Source organism: Oratosquilla oratoria, chromosome 36 (assembly GCF_046742065.1).
Source record: "Oratosquilla oratoria isolate Oo_2021 chromosome 36, ASM4674206v1, whole genome shotgun sequence".
NCBI classification, from domain to species: domain Eukaryota; kingdom Metazoa; phylum Arthropoda; class Malacostraca; order Stomatopoda; family Squillidae; genus Oratosquilla; species Oratosquilla oratoria.
This window is the reverse complement of record NC_134812.1, coordinates 22,323,235-22,335,734: the sequence shown is the minus strand read 5'-3', so window position 1 is coordinate 22,335,734 and position 12,500 is coordinate 22,323,235. Positions and strand designations below refer to the sequence as shown.

The following is a 12,500-nucleotide window of genomic DNA, read 5'->3' as shown; positions in this document are numbered from 1 at the left end:
GAAAATCTCTTCTAATGAAGTTGTAAATAGCTTGGGTGAAGTTGTGTTGTCCTACCGTACTCCATTTACCATGTGTATATATATATATATATATATATACATATATATATATACATATATATATATACATATATATATACATATATATATATATACATATATATACATATACATATATATATATATATATATATATATATATATATATCACAACTAACACCACAGTCGGACGAAATACTCCCTTTTCCATGTATATATATATATATATATACATATATAAATATATATATATATATATATACATATACACACACATATATATATATATACATATATATATATATACATACATATATATATATATATATATATACATATATATATCACAACTAACACCACAGTCGGACGAAAGAAAGAGTTGAGTAAGCGAAACTATATATTTCGATTACTAACTGCAATCCTCTTCAGTAGTACAAAGTGGAAGGAGGATGCTTTCTTAAATAACAACCTATTAAAAAGGGAAGGGAACTGGGAAAAGAGTAAATGTCACCACCCCAACCCCTATGTGACCTGAGGATGACATGAGGTCGGGTCAGGGGGAGAGGGAGGAAACTTGTAAACAATTTGTTTGGTGATGAATAATCCTGATATTATATCTGAGATCCATTGACCCTTGGAAATATTTATTGTGGACAAATATTCATTGAAATTAGATTCAACCATTTTCCTTCTGAACCCAAAACCAGATTTATAAATAAGATCGGATTTTCCCCAGTCCATCCGGTGATTAAATATATACACGTGTTCAGACACGGCTGAACTTTCTTGACCATACTTGATATCTTATGCGAGAGTTGACACCTTGAAGAAGTGGATAAACTTAAATGTCCTAATGACTACAAGAGCTATGTCGATAGAGGTGGAAATATTTGCAGGGTCGCCCATGTCTAACAGGTTTTGTACGAAAGATGAGACAAAGAGGAGCTTGCACACAGTCATAATGAGGACAGGGACCACACACACACACACACACACACACACACACACACACACACACACACACACACACACGCACACGCACACATACACAGACACGCACGCGCACACGCACACATGCACACACACGCACACGCACGCACACACACACACACACACACACACACTCATACACTCATACACACACACACTCACACACACACACACTCACACACACACACACTCACACACACACACACACACACACACACACACATACACACACAAACACACACAAACACGTACACACATACACACACATATATGTGTATATATATATATATATATATATATGTGTATTTACCTAGTTGTATTTACCTAGTTGTATTTTACGGGAAGGGGAGCTATGCTCGTGAGGTCCCGTCTTCATATCTCATTTTATCTAAACTATTTTTAAATTCATGTATTGTTTTTGCACACACCACTTTCTCATCTAACTTGTTCCAACTGTCTATTACTCTGTGAGGAAAGCTGTTCTTTTTCAAATCTCTTCTATAGTTGTCTTTTTTTATTTTCTTTCCGTGTCTTGTATTTCTGTCATCCCATTTTATCAGATTCTCTCTATCAGTAATTTCTATGCCTTTCATGATTCTGTAAATAGCTATCAAATCTCCTCTCTCTCTTCTTTGCTCTAGTGTCTGTAGTTTAAGTTTTTGTAGTCTCTCTTCATATGATAGTTTTGAGAGTGTTGGTGCCAGTTTAGTAATTGCTCTTTGTATTCTTTCAAGTTTTTTTTATACATTTTTTTGTACTTGGTGACCATATCGTTGCTGCATATTCCAATCTTGGTCTTATCAGGGTGATTAGGATTTTCCTCACCATTTCTTCATCCAGGTATGTAAATGCCACTTTGATTGTTCTTATTAAATTATAAGTTTCTCCAAAAATCTTATTTATATGTTTCTCAGGTGACATATTATTCATAACAATGACTCCCAGGTCCCTCTCATTTTCTACTCTTTTTATTCCTTCTTCTCCCAAATTATATGATCCTGTTATTCTGTTTTTGCTTTTTCCAAATTCCATTATACTACACTTTTTTGTATTGAACTCCATCTCCCACTTCCTACTCCATTCTTGTACTTTATTTAGATCTCTCTGTAGTGATTCACAATCCTCTTCAGTTTTCACTCTTTTCAGTAATTTTGCATCATCTGCAAAGAAGCTCATATAGCTTTCAATTCCTTCATCCATATCATTAATATATATAGCAAACATTATTGGGGCCAGAACTGTTCCCTGCGGGACACCGCTTATTACTTCATTCCATTTTGAGTGCTGATCTCTTATCACTACTCTCATTTTTCTTTCTTGCAAAAAGTCTTCCATCCAATTTAGCAATTTACCTTGTATTCCTCCTTCATATTCTAATTTCTTAAGCAACTTCTTATGTGGTACTTTGTCAAAAGCTTTTTTTAGGTCTAGAAATGCACAATCAGCCCATCCATCTCTTTCTTGTATTATATCTATTAGTCTTGAATAGAAACATATTAAATTGGTGACGCATGATCGTCCTTGTCTGAATCCAAATTGCCTTGGATTTAGTACGTTGTTTTTTTTCCAAGTATTTTACCCATCTACTTTTGATAATTCTTTCACATATTTTTGCTATTGTACTTGTTAGAGAGACTGGTCTATAGTTGGTAGGTTCTTCTTTATTTCCTCCTTTATATATAGGTACTATATTTGCTTTTTTCCAATCTTCTGGAACTTTTCCTTCTTTTAAGGAACTGCTTATTATGCTATGTATTTTGTCTGCCAGTTCATTCCTACATTCTTTCAGAATCCAGTTTGCTATTTCATCTGGCCCATGCGATTTTCTGACATCAAAATTACCCAAGTGTGTCAATATTTCATTCTTCGTTACTTCTATTTCTTCCATAGGGGGGACTTTTTCCTTCCACTCAATCTCTTCAGGTTGTATATTTTCCCTTGTAAACACTGATTTAAAATGTTTGTTCATAATTTCTGCCATTTCCATTTCCTCAGTGTATTCAACTCCTCCTTGTCTTAATTTCTCCAAGTCTTGTTTGTTTTTCAGTTTATTGTTTACAAATCTGTAGAATAGTTTTGGTTGATCTTTACACTTTTCTATAACATCTTTTTCATATTTTCTTTTTTCCTCTCTGCACTTTTGTACATATTCATTTCTATAACCAGTATATATTTTCCATTTTTCAGGTCTTCTGTCTTTTTTCCATCCGGTCCAGGCTTTGTCTCTTTTGTCTTTTAACTCCCTACAACTTTTGTTGTACCAGCATTTTACATATTCTTTTTCTTGTTTTTGTCTTGGGACATACTTTTCCACTCCTTCTTTGTAAATTTTTGTCAAAATATTCCATTTCTCTTCCACTGATGTTTCTTCTTTGTATATTTCTTCCCAGTTTTCTTGTTGGAAGAATTCTCTTATTTTATCAAAGTTTGTTTTTTCATACATCATTCTTCCTTTTCTATATTGTTCATTTCTTTTCATATATTTTTCTTCATTAAGTTCCAGTTCAATCAATATGTGGTCACTTTTACCTATTGGTGTTTTATATTCAATCTTGTCCACTATTCTAGGTTCAGATGTAATTATTAAGTCTAGCCTCGATGGTTCTTCTTCATTTCTATACCTAGTGTTCTCTTGTATCCATTGTGTCATTGAATGGTCAGTAATCATCTCAAGTAGAGCATTTCCCCATGAGTCATCACCACTCTTTACTGTCATTTCTTCCCAGCAGATTTCTTTGCAATTAAAGTCGCTCATCATAACTATTCTTCCTCCGTCTTCCATTATTTTAGTTAATGCTATCTTTGTGTCCTCTAACATACTTTTATGTTCACTCTCCTCCCATGAGGCTGTTTTCGGAGGCACATAATTGATCACAAATTTTCTGCTCTTCTTATCTCGGTCTTCCACTTCTATCATAATCATCTCTACTGTATTCTTTCCATATATGACACCTTTCACGTTGATATCCTTCTTTGTCAGGAACATAACTCCACCCCCTTGTTTTTTCTCTCTGTTTCTAATCCAATAATTGTATGTATCATGTCCTACACTGTTGGGTGGTAGTGGGCCTTTTAATTTTGTTTCTACAATTCCCATTATGTCCGGTTCTTTTTCTTTCAAATAATCATTCAGTTCATTCAATCCTGTTATCAATCCATCTATATTTGTGTAAGACACTCTTAGTTTTCTGCCACTTCCATTGTGTTCTCTGTTTCCCTTATGTTTTTCTTTAGTATGTCGAACTTCTTTATTTTCATGTTCACTACTCTCCAATAGAATCTCTCTTTCTCTGACTCCGTTCTTTCCTCGTTTTTTGCCTTAGCTTCAATTCTTTTCTGCTTTTCTGCCTCTCTTTCCTCCTTATTCATTTCTCTTTTTATCCATACCTTTTTATATTGATCATTTGTTGCTAGTTTCCCTGTCTTGGATAGAATTTTCTCTGCCGTTGTTTGTGACCTGAATTTAATCTTAATTGGTCTGGTCTTATCTGTACTATATTTTCCGAGTCTGAATTTTTCCTCAATTTCCTTTATAATTTCTGGTTCATCTTCCTGGACTAATTTTAATAAACTGCTTACCCTTTCATTTTCCTCCTTGATTCTTGCGGTTCTATCTGGGTTATGTTTCTCTTCCATTCCTAATATAATTATACATTTCTTTTTGTCAGCTAATTCTCTTACTATATTCTCCTTCTGTCTCATCACTTTAATAACTGAGTCTTCATTATGTTCTTTCAATTGCTGTTTGACTATGTCAGTGAATGAAACCTTATTCCCTTCTTGAGTTATTCTCCAATTTTTAGCTTCTGTAGCTATTTTCTCACTGTTTTCATTACTATTCTTCTTCAATTTCTCATTCTCCTCCTTTACATTTCCTAACTGTCTTTTTAGGTCCTCTACTTCTTCAGTTAAGTTTCTGTTAGCCTTCTCTAGTTGTTCCAATCTTTCAATTCTCTGGAAGATGGAGTCTACCTTACCTAACTTACGTTCCAAGTCCTCGATCACCTTATCAACTCTCTCCTCTAGTCTTATCAGTCGGGGGGGGGTTGTGTCCCCCCCACCCTCTTTAAATCCCTGGAACATATTCTCGTCACTTTCTACTGTATTTCTCCTCTCTATACTTCTAATCTTTACATTTTTATTTGCCATTTCGTCATCCGGTGGTCGTTTCATGTTGACCTTACGCCCGTCTGCCTGGGCCAAGTCCTCCACATCCTCATTTCCTTCCATTTCCCCAGCAATCCCTCCCCTTCTCCTCTTTTCCTACTTACCTACTGCCTCACGAGCAATTTCCCCCCCCCCCTGCAAATACAAAAAGGCACTTCTCTTTGCGTTGGTATCCACAATCTGCACTTTTCTTCAGAGCGTTCGTCAAGCCGTCCGTTCGTTGAAAGTGTGTGTATTTACCTAGTTGTATTTACCTAGTTGTATTTTACGGGAAGGGGAGCTATGCTCGTGAGGTCCCGTCTTCATATCTCATTTTATCTAAACTATTTTTAAATTCATGTATTGTTTTTGCACACACCACTTTCTCATCTAACTTGTTCCAACTGTCTATTGCTCTGTGAGGAAAGCTGTTCTTTTTCAAATCTCTTCTATAGTTGTCTTTTTTTATTTTCTTTCCGTGTCCTCTTGTATTTCTGTCATCCCATTTTATCAGATTCTCTCTATCAGTAATTTCTATGCCTTTCATGATTCTGTAAATAGCTATCAAATCTCCTCTCTCTCTTCTTTGCTCTAGTGTCTGTAGTTTAAGTTTTTGTAGTCTCTCTTCATATGATAGTTTTGAGAGTGTTGGTGCCAGTTTAGTAATTGCTCTTTGTATTCTTTCAAGTTTTTTTATACATTTTTTTGTACTTGGTGACCATATCGTTGCTGCATATTCCAATCTTGGTCTTATCAGGGTGATTAGGATTTTCCTCACCATTTCTTCATCCAGGTATGTAAATGCCACTTTGATTGTTCTTATTAAATTATAAGTTTCTCCAAAAATCTTATTTATATGTTTTTTCAGGTGACATATTATTCATAACAATGACTCCCAGGTCCCTCTCATTTTCTACTCTTTTTATTCCTTCTTCTCCCAAATTATATGATCCTGTTATTCTGTTTTTGCTTTTTCCAAATTCCATTATACTACACTTTTTTGTATTGAACTCCATCTCCCACTTCCTACTCCATTCTTGTACTTTATTTAGATCTCTCTGTAGTGATTCACAATCCTCTTCAGTTTTCACTCTTTTCAGTAATTTTGCATCATCTGCAAAGAAGCTCATATAGCTTTCAATTCCTTCATCCATATCATTAATATATATAGCAAACATTATTGGGGCCAGAACTGTTCCCTGCGGGACACCGCTTATTACTTCATTCCATTTTGAGTGCTGATCTCTTATCACTACTCTCATTTTTCTTTCTTGCAAAAAGTCTTCCATCCAATTTAGCAATTTACCTTGTATTCCTCCTTCATATTCTAATTTCTTAAGCAACTTCTTATGTGGTACTTTGTCAAAAGCTTTTTTTAGGTCTAGAAATGCACAATCAGCCCATCCATCTCTTTCTTGTATTATATCTATTAGTCTTGAATAGAAACATATTAAATTGGTGACGCATGATCGTCCTTGTCTGAATCCAAATTGCCTTGGATTTAGTACGTTGTTTTTTTCCAAGTATTTTACCCATCTACTTTTGATAATTCTTTCACATATTTTTGCTATTGTACTTGTTAGAGAGACTGGTCTATAGTTGGTAGGTTCTTCTTTATTTCCTCCTTTATATATAGGTACTATATTTGCTTTTTTCCAATCTTCTGGAACTTTTCCTTCTTTTAAGGAACTGCTTATTATGCTATGTATTTTGTCTGCCAGTTCATTCCTACATTCTTTCAGAATCCAGTTTGCTATTTCATCTGGCCCATGCGATTTTCTGACATCAAAATTACCCAAGTGTGTCAATATTTCATTCTTCGTTACTTCTATTTCTTCCATAGGGGGGACTTTTTCCTTCCACTCAATCTCTTCAGGTTGTATATTTTCCCTTGTAAACACTGATTTAAAATGTTTGTTCATAATTTCTGCCATTTCCATTTCCTCAGTGTATTCAACTCCTCCTTGTCTTAATTTCTCCAAGTCTTGTTTGTTTTTCAGTTTATTGTTTACAAATCTGTAGAATAGTTTTGGTTGATCTTTACACTTTTCTATAACATCTTTTTCATATTTTCTTTTTTCCTCTCTGCACTTTTGTACATATTCATTTCTATAACCAGTATATATTTTCCATTTTTCAGGTCTTCTGTCTTTTTTCCATCCGGTCCAGGCTTTGTCTCTTTTGTCTTTTAACTCCCTACAACTTTTGTTGTACCAGCATTTTACATATTCTTTTTCTTGTTTTTGTCTTGGGACATACTTTTCCACTCCTTCTTTGTAAATTTTTGTCAAAATATTCCATTTCTCTTCCACTGATGTTTCTTCTTTGTATATTTCTTCCCAGTTTTCTTGTTGGAAGAATTCTCTTATTTTATCAAAGTTTGTTTTTTCATACATCATTCTTCCTTTTCTATATTGTTCATTTCTTTTCATATATTTTTCTTCATTAAGTTCCAGTTCAATCAATATGTGGTCACTTTTACCTATTGGTGTTTTATATTCAATCTTGTCCACTATTCTAGGTTCAGATGTAATTATTAAGTCTAGCCTCGATGGTTCTTCTTCATTTCTATACCTAGTGTTCTCTTGTATCCATTGTGTCATTGAATGGTCAGTAATCATCTCAAGTAGAGCATTTCCCCATGAGTCATCACCACTCTTTACTGTCATTTCTTCCCAGCAGATTTCTTTGCAATTAAAGTCGCCCATCATAACTATTCTTCCTCCGTCTTCCATTATTTTAGTTAATGCTATCTTTGTGTCCTCTAACATACTTTTATGTTCACTCTCCTCCCATGAGGCTGTTTTCGGAGGCACATAATTGATCACAAATTTTCTGCTCTTCTTATCTCGGTCTTCCACTTCTATCATAATCATCTCTACTGTATTCTTTCCATATATGACACCTTTCACGTTTATATCCTTCTTTGTCAGGAACATAACTCCACCCCCTTGTTTTTTCTCTCTGTTTCTAATCCAATAATTGTATGTATCATGTCCTACACTGTTGGGTGGTAGTGGGCCTTTTAATTTTGTTTTCTACAATTCCCATTATGTCCGGTTCTTTTTCTTTCAAATAATCATTCAGTTCATTCAATCCTGTTATCAATCCATCTATATTTGTGTAAGACACTCTTAGTTTTCTGCCACTTCCATTGTGTTCTCTGTTTCCCTTATGTTTTTCTTTAGTATGTCGAACTTCTTTATTTTCATGTTCACTACTCTCCAATAGAATCTCTCTTTCTCTGACTCCGTTCTTTCCTCGTTTTTTGCCTTAGCTTCAATTCTTTTCTGCTTTTCTGCCTCTCTTTCCTCCTTATTCATTTCTCTTTTTATCCATACCTTTTTATATTGATCATTTGTTGCTAGTTTCCCTGTCTTGGATAGAATTTTCTCTGCCGTTGTTTGTGACCTGAATTTAATCTTAATTGGTCTGGTCTTATCTGTACTATATTTTCCGAGTCTGAATTTTTCCTCAATTTCCTTTATAATTTCTGGTTCATCTTCCTGGACTAATTTTAATAAACTGCTTACCCTTTCATTTTCCTCCTTGATTCTTGCGGTTCTATCTGGGTTATGTTTCTCTTCCATTCCTAATATAATTATACATTTCTTTTTGTCAGCTAATTCTCTTACTATATTCTCCTTCTGTCTCATCACTTTAATAACTGAGTCTTCATTATGTTCTTTCAATTGCTGTTTGACTATGTCAGTGAATGAAACCTTATTCCCTTCTTGAGTTATTCTCCAATTTTTAGCTTCTGTAGCTATTTTCTCACTGTTTTCATTACTATTCTTCTTCAATTTCTCATTCTCCTCCTTTACATTTCCTAACTGTCTTTTTAGGTCCTCTACTTCTTCAGTTAAGTTTCTGTTAGCCTTCTCTAGTTGTTCCAATCTTTCAATTCTCTGGAAGATGGAGTCTACCTTACCTAACTTACGTTCCAAGTCCTCGATCACCTTATCAACTCTCTCCTCTAGTCTTATCAGTCGGGGGGGGGTTGTGTCCCCCCCACCCTCTTTAAATCCCTGGAACATATTCTCGTCACTTTCTACTGTATTTCTCCTCTCTATACTTCTAATCTTTACATTTTTATTTGCCATTTCGTCATCCGGTGGTCGTTTCATGTTGACCTTACGCCCGTCTGCCTGGGCCAAGTCCTCCACATCCTCATTTCCTTCCATTTCCCCAGCAATCCCTCCCCTTCTCCTCTTTTCCTACTTACCTACTGCCTCACGAGCAATTTCCCCCCCCCCCTGCAAATACAAAAAGGCACTTCTCTTTGCGTTGGTATCCACAATCTGCACTTTTCTTCAGAGCGTTCGTCAAGCCGTCCGTTCGTTGAAAGTGTGTGTGTGTGTGTGTGTGTGTGTGTGCGTGTGTGTGTGTGTGTGTGTGTGTGTGTGTGTGTGTGTGTGTGTGTGTGTGTGTGTGTGTGTGTGTGTGTGTGTGTGGGCGTGCGTGTATGTGTGTGTTTGTATGCTTATATATATATATATATATATATATATATATATATATATATATATATATATATATATTTCTCATGACACTTTTCCTTATACCCTGGATGTTTACTTGTTTCCCTTACTCCAGAACCTATTTCCACTCTCACTTCTCAATTCCGTATAATATGTGACTCTAATACTGATTTCTCTCCACATCCCTTAGCCTCTTTCCTTGAAAGTTTACCTCCAACTCACTACTACGCTCTCTTCTTGTACATCTCATCACCTTAGCTATGTCCATGTTTTCTTCCAGCTCTCTCCTTTCATATACTCTCCTAAAATCCACCGCTAGCTGTCTCAGACCACTTCCAACCCAGCCATAGGTGCAGCGCCACCTGCACACAACAACTGGCTCATCTCCCACTTTCTTCCACCCTCACCAGCTCCAAACCCGGAAATCACTCTTATGTTTATCTCCCGTTCCGCTCCATCCATGTACACATTGAACAATCCCATCACATGACGGAGTGGTGGCATGCTCGACTTCCTTCATTACGGTGACGTCAGTCTTACCCGAAGAGACATTTTTTTTTCCTAATCCGTTAAGGTCGTCATCAACCCGATGGTGAATGAAATTGTCTTGCGTTGGTCAGAATAAGATCAGTTGTCTCTACCTGTAGATAGTACACCGGTTAATGTCTTCTGGCCGTCAATTCAAGATTGTAATTAGTCCTTTCCGACCCCGGAGATTCAGTCGTATTGTAAGTGTTAGACATAAACATATACACCTCCAAGAAGGCACCCACCAATTGCAGCACTATTAAGTCCATTGTACGTTCACTGTCCTGTGTAAATCTATATCTAGCATTCACGCAGTGACGTCTCTCCCTCTAGAATTATTCATGATAAGATATTTAGTCCTATTCGCTCTGACAATCTCCTCCAAGTTGAATAAGGTCGTCTGGCGTCAACCAGAATAATGTAATAAATAATTCAGCTCCTCTTAGCGATTAACCATCGAAGGATGACGAGTTGTTGTTGTTGTTTTTTAAAAGTGCGATCAGTCGATGTTAACAAGACTGAAATTGGTTAAACTGACCAAAAGAATTTAAAGTGATCTATTTTTCTTACTCTTACCTTATTTCATATTTTTATCTATCTATCTCATTTTATCTTCTATTTATTTATTTTGTTTTACTTGTTTATTTATCTATTCATTTTTTTTTACTTTTTATTTCACTGTATCTTATTTATTTATTTATGTTATTATCATTAGTTATTATTATTATTATTATTATTATTATTATTAGTCATCGTTATTGTTGTTGTTGTTTTGTTGTTGTTTCGTTGTTGTTGTTTCGTTGTTGTTGTTTCGTTGTTGTTGTTTCGTTGTTGTTGTTTCGTTGTTGTTGTTGTTGTTGTTGTTGTTGTTGTTGTTGTTGTTGTTGTTGTTGTTGTTGTTGTTGTTGTTGTTGTTGTTGTTGTTGTTGTTGTCTTCTTTTTATTAACAGAGAGAAATAAGGTGCAAAAGGCTTTCCTGACATGGAGTGAATGTGTCAGGGAGGCAGTAATGAAAACAAATACGATGAGGGCTAAAATATTAACAGCAACTAGAGGAAAGGAGGTAAAGGTTTATATCAGGAAATAAAGAAACGAGAATCACGCAAACTATTCCAGGTAGTGTACTTTATAAAGGAGAAAATAGACAAGAAATAACGAAAATAACTTCTAAATTTAAAACAAATGTTGATGCAGTACCCTTCGATGAGAGATGTCTATATAGCAACCTGTGTAAAAGAGGTCATACATGAAGCTGTATGAACACCAAGATTGATTCATGGAGCACAGCATTAGAAGATGGCTGCTTTAGATAGGAGCCGTATTGAAGCGTCAGGAATGTGGCCATTAAGAATAACACTGAGAAAAGCACGGAGATACAGGGTAAGAAAGTAAAATGTAAGAGCTTCTTGAGATAGGAGTAGTTTCTGTGCTGTAAAGATTGGATGCTGTAGAAATGAAATGTCTAGGCCACCTGGAGAGGAAAGGAGATGAGAATGTGACGAAGAAGTGCCGGAGACGGAGACCTCAATATGGCAAGGGGCTTAAGCGGGCCCTACATGATCAATATTATTGCGCAATATTCCGTATTATGCAGTATTATTGAAGGTGTAGGGATGGTTAGTGATGGTTGGGACAGGAAATAATGATCCTTGAAACCCCTTAGACATCCCAAATGACAGAAGGCGTCTGTCCAGTGGTTAATAATACAGTACAATACGGAATATTGCGCAATAATATTGATCGTGTAGGGCCCGCTTTAGGGGAAGATCTAATGCAATAGTTCTCAATCTTTTTCACTCCATTCTCCCCTTCATTCTCAACATTCGTGTGGTTCCCTTTCATTTTTCTTCCAAATCCCACCCTACCAAGAATGCAGAATAAAATAATGATAATGATGATAATGTTTTGATGAGAGAAACCCTTTGCTTTATTAAAAAGTTGACTATCATAATTATCTGATATTTGATAGATTTTTGTAATATGCTTGACTTGCATCACTAAACTGCAATAGACTAGCGGACACTAACAGGTCATGGACTCCTTAAATTCTTTTCATGATTTCCTTGGTGATCCCAAGGTTGAGAACCACTGATCTAGGAAAAGATGGAGACAAGTGGTGGAGACAGTGAGACCATATGACCTTCTTAATCTACGGCAACATGAAGAGGACGACGTTACTTAGAACTGAGAAGAATGGCGAAGAAGACACGACTGCCCGAGACCTGAATTAAGAGGTAAGTAAGGAATCAAAGTGTTTTCATCGTCGATTTGGTGACGTATACTCTACATATGTTATTTAGGTTAGCGCCAAGCAAT

At 35.8% G+C, this 12,500-nt stretch overlaps 1 protein-coding gene across 1 annotated transcript in view; it reads right to left on the bottom strand.

Annotated features, from left to right (window-relative positions):
* The window catches only part of LOC143019044 (transcription factor RFX4-like), a 165,327-nt gene that overhangs the window by 145,617 nt on the left and 7,210 nt on the right, over positions 1-12,500 (bottom strand). The gene's annotated exons all lie outside the window — the stretch shown is intronic.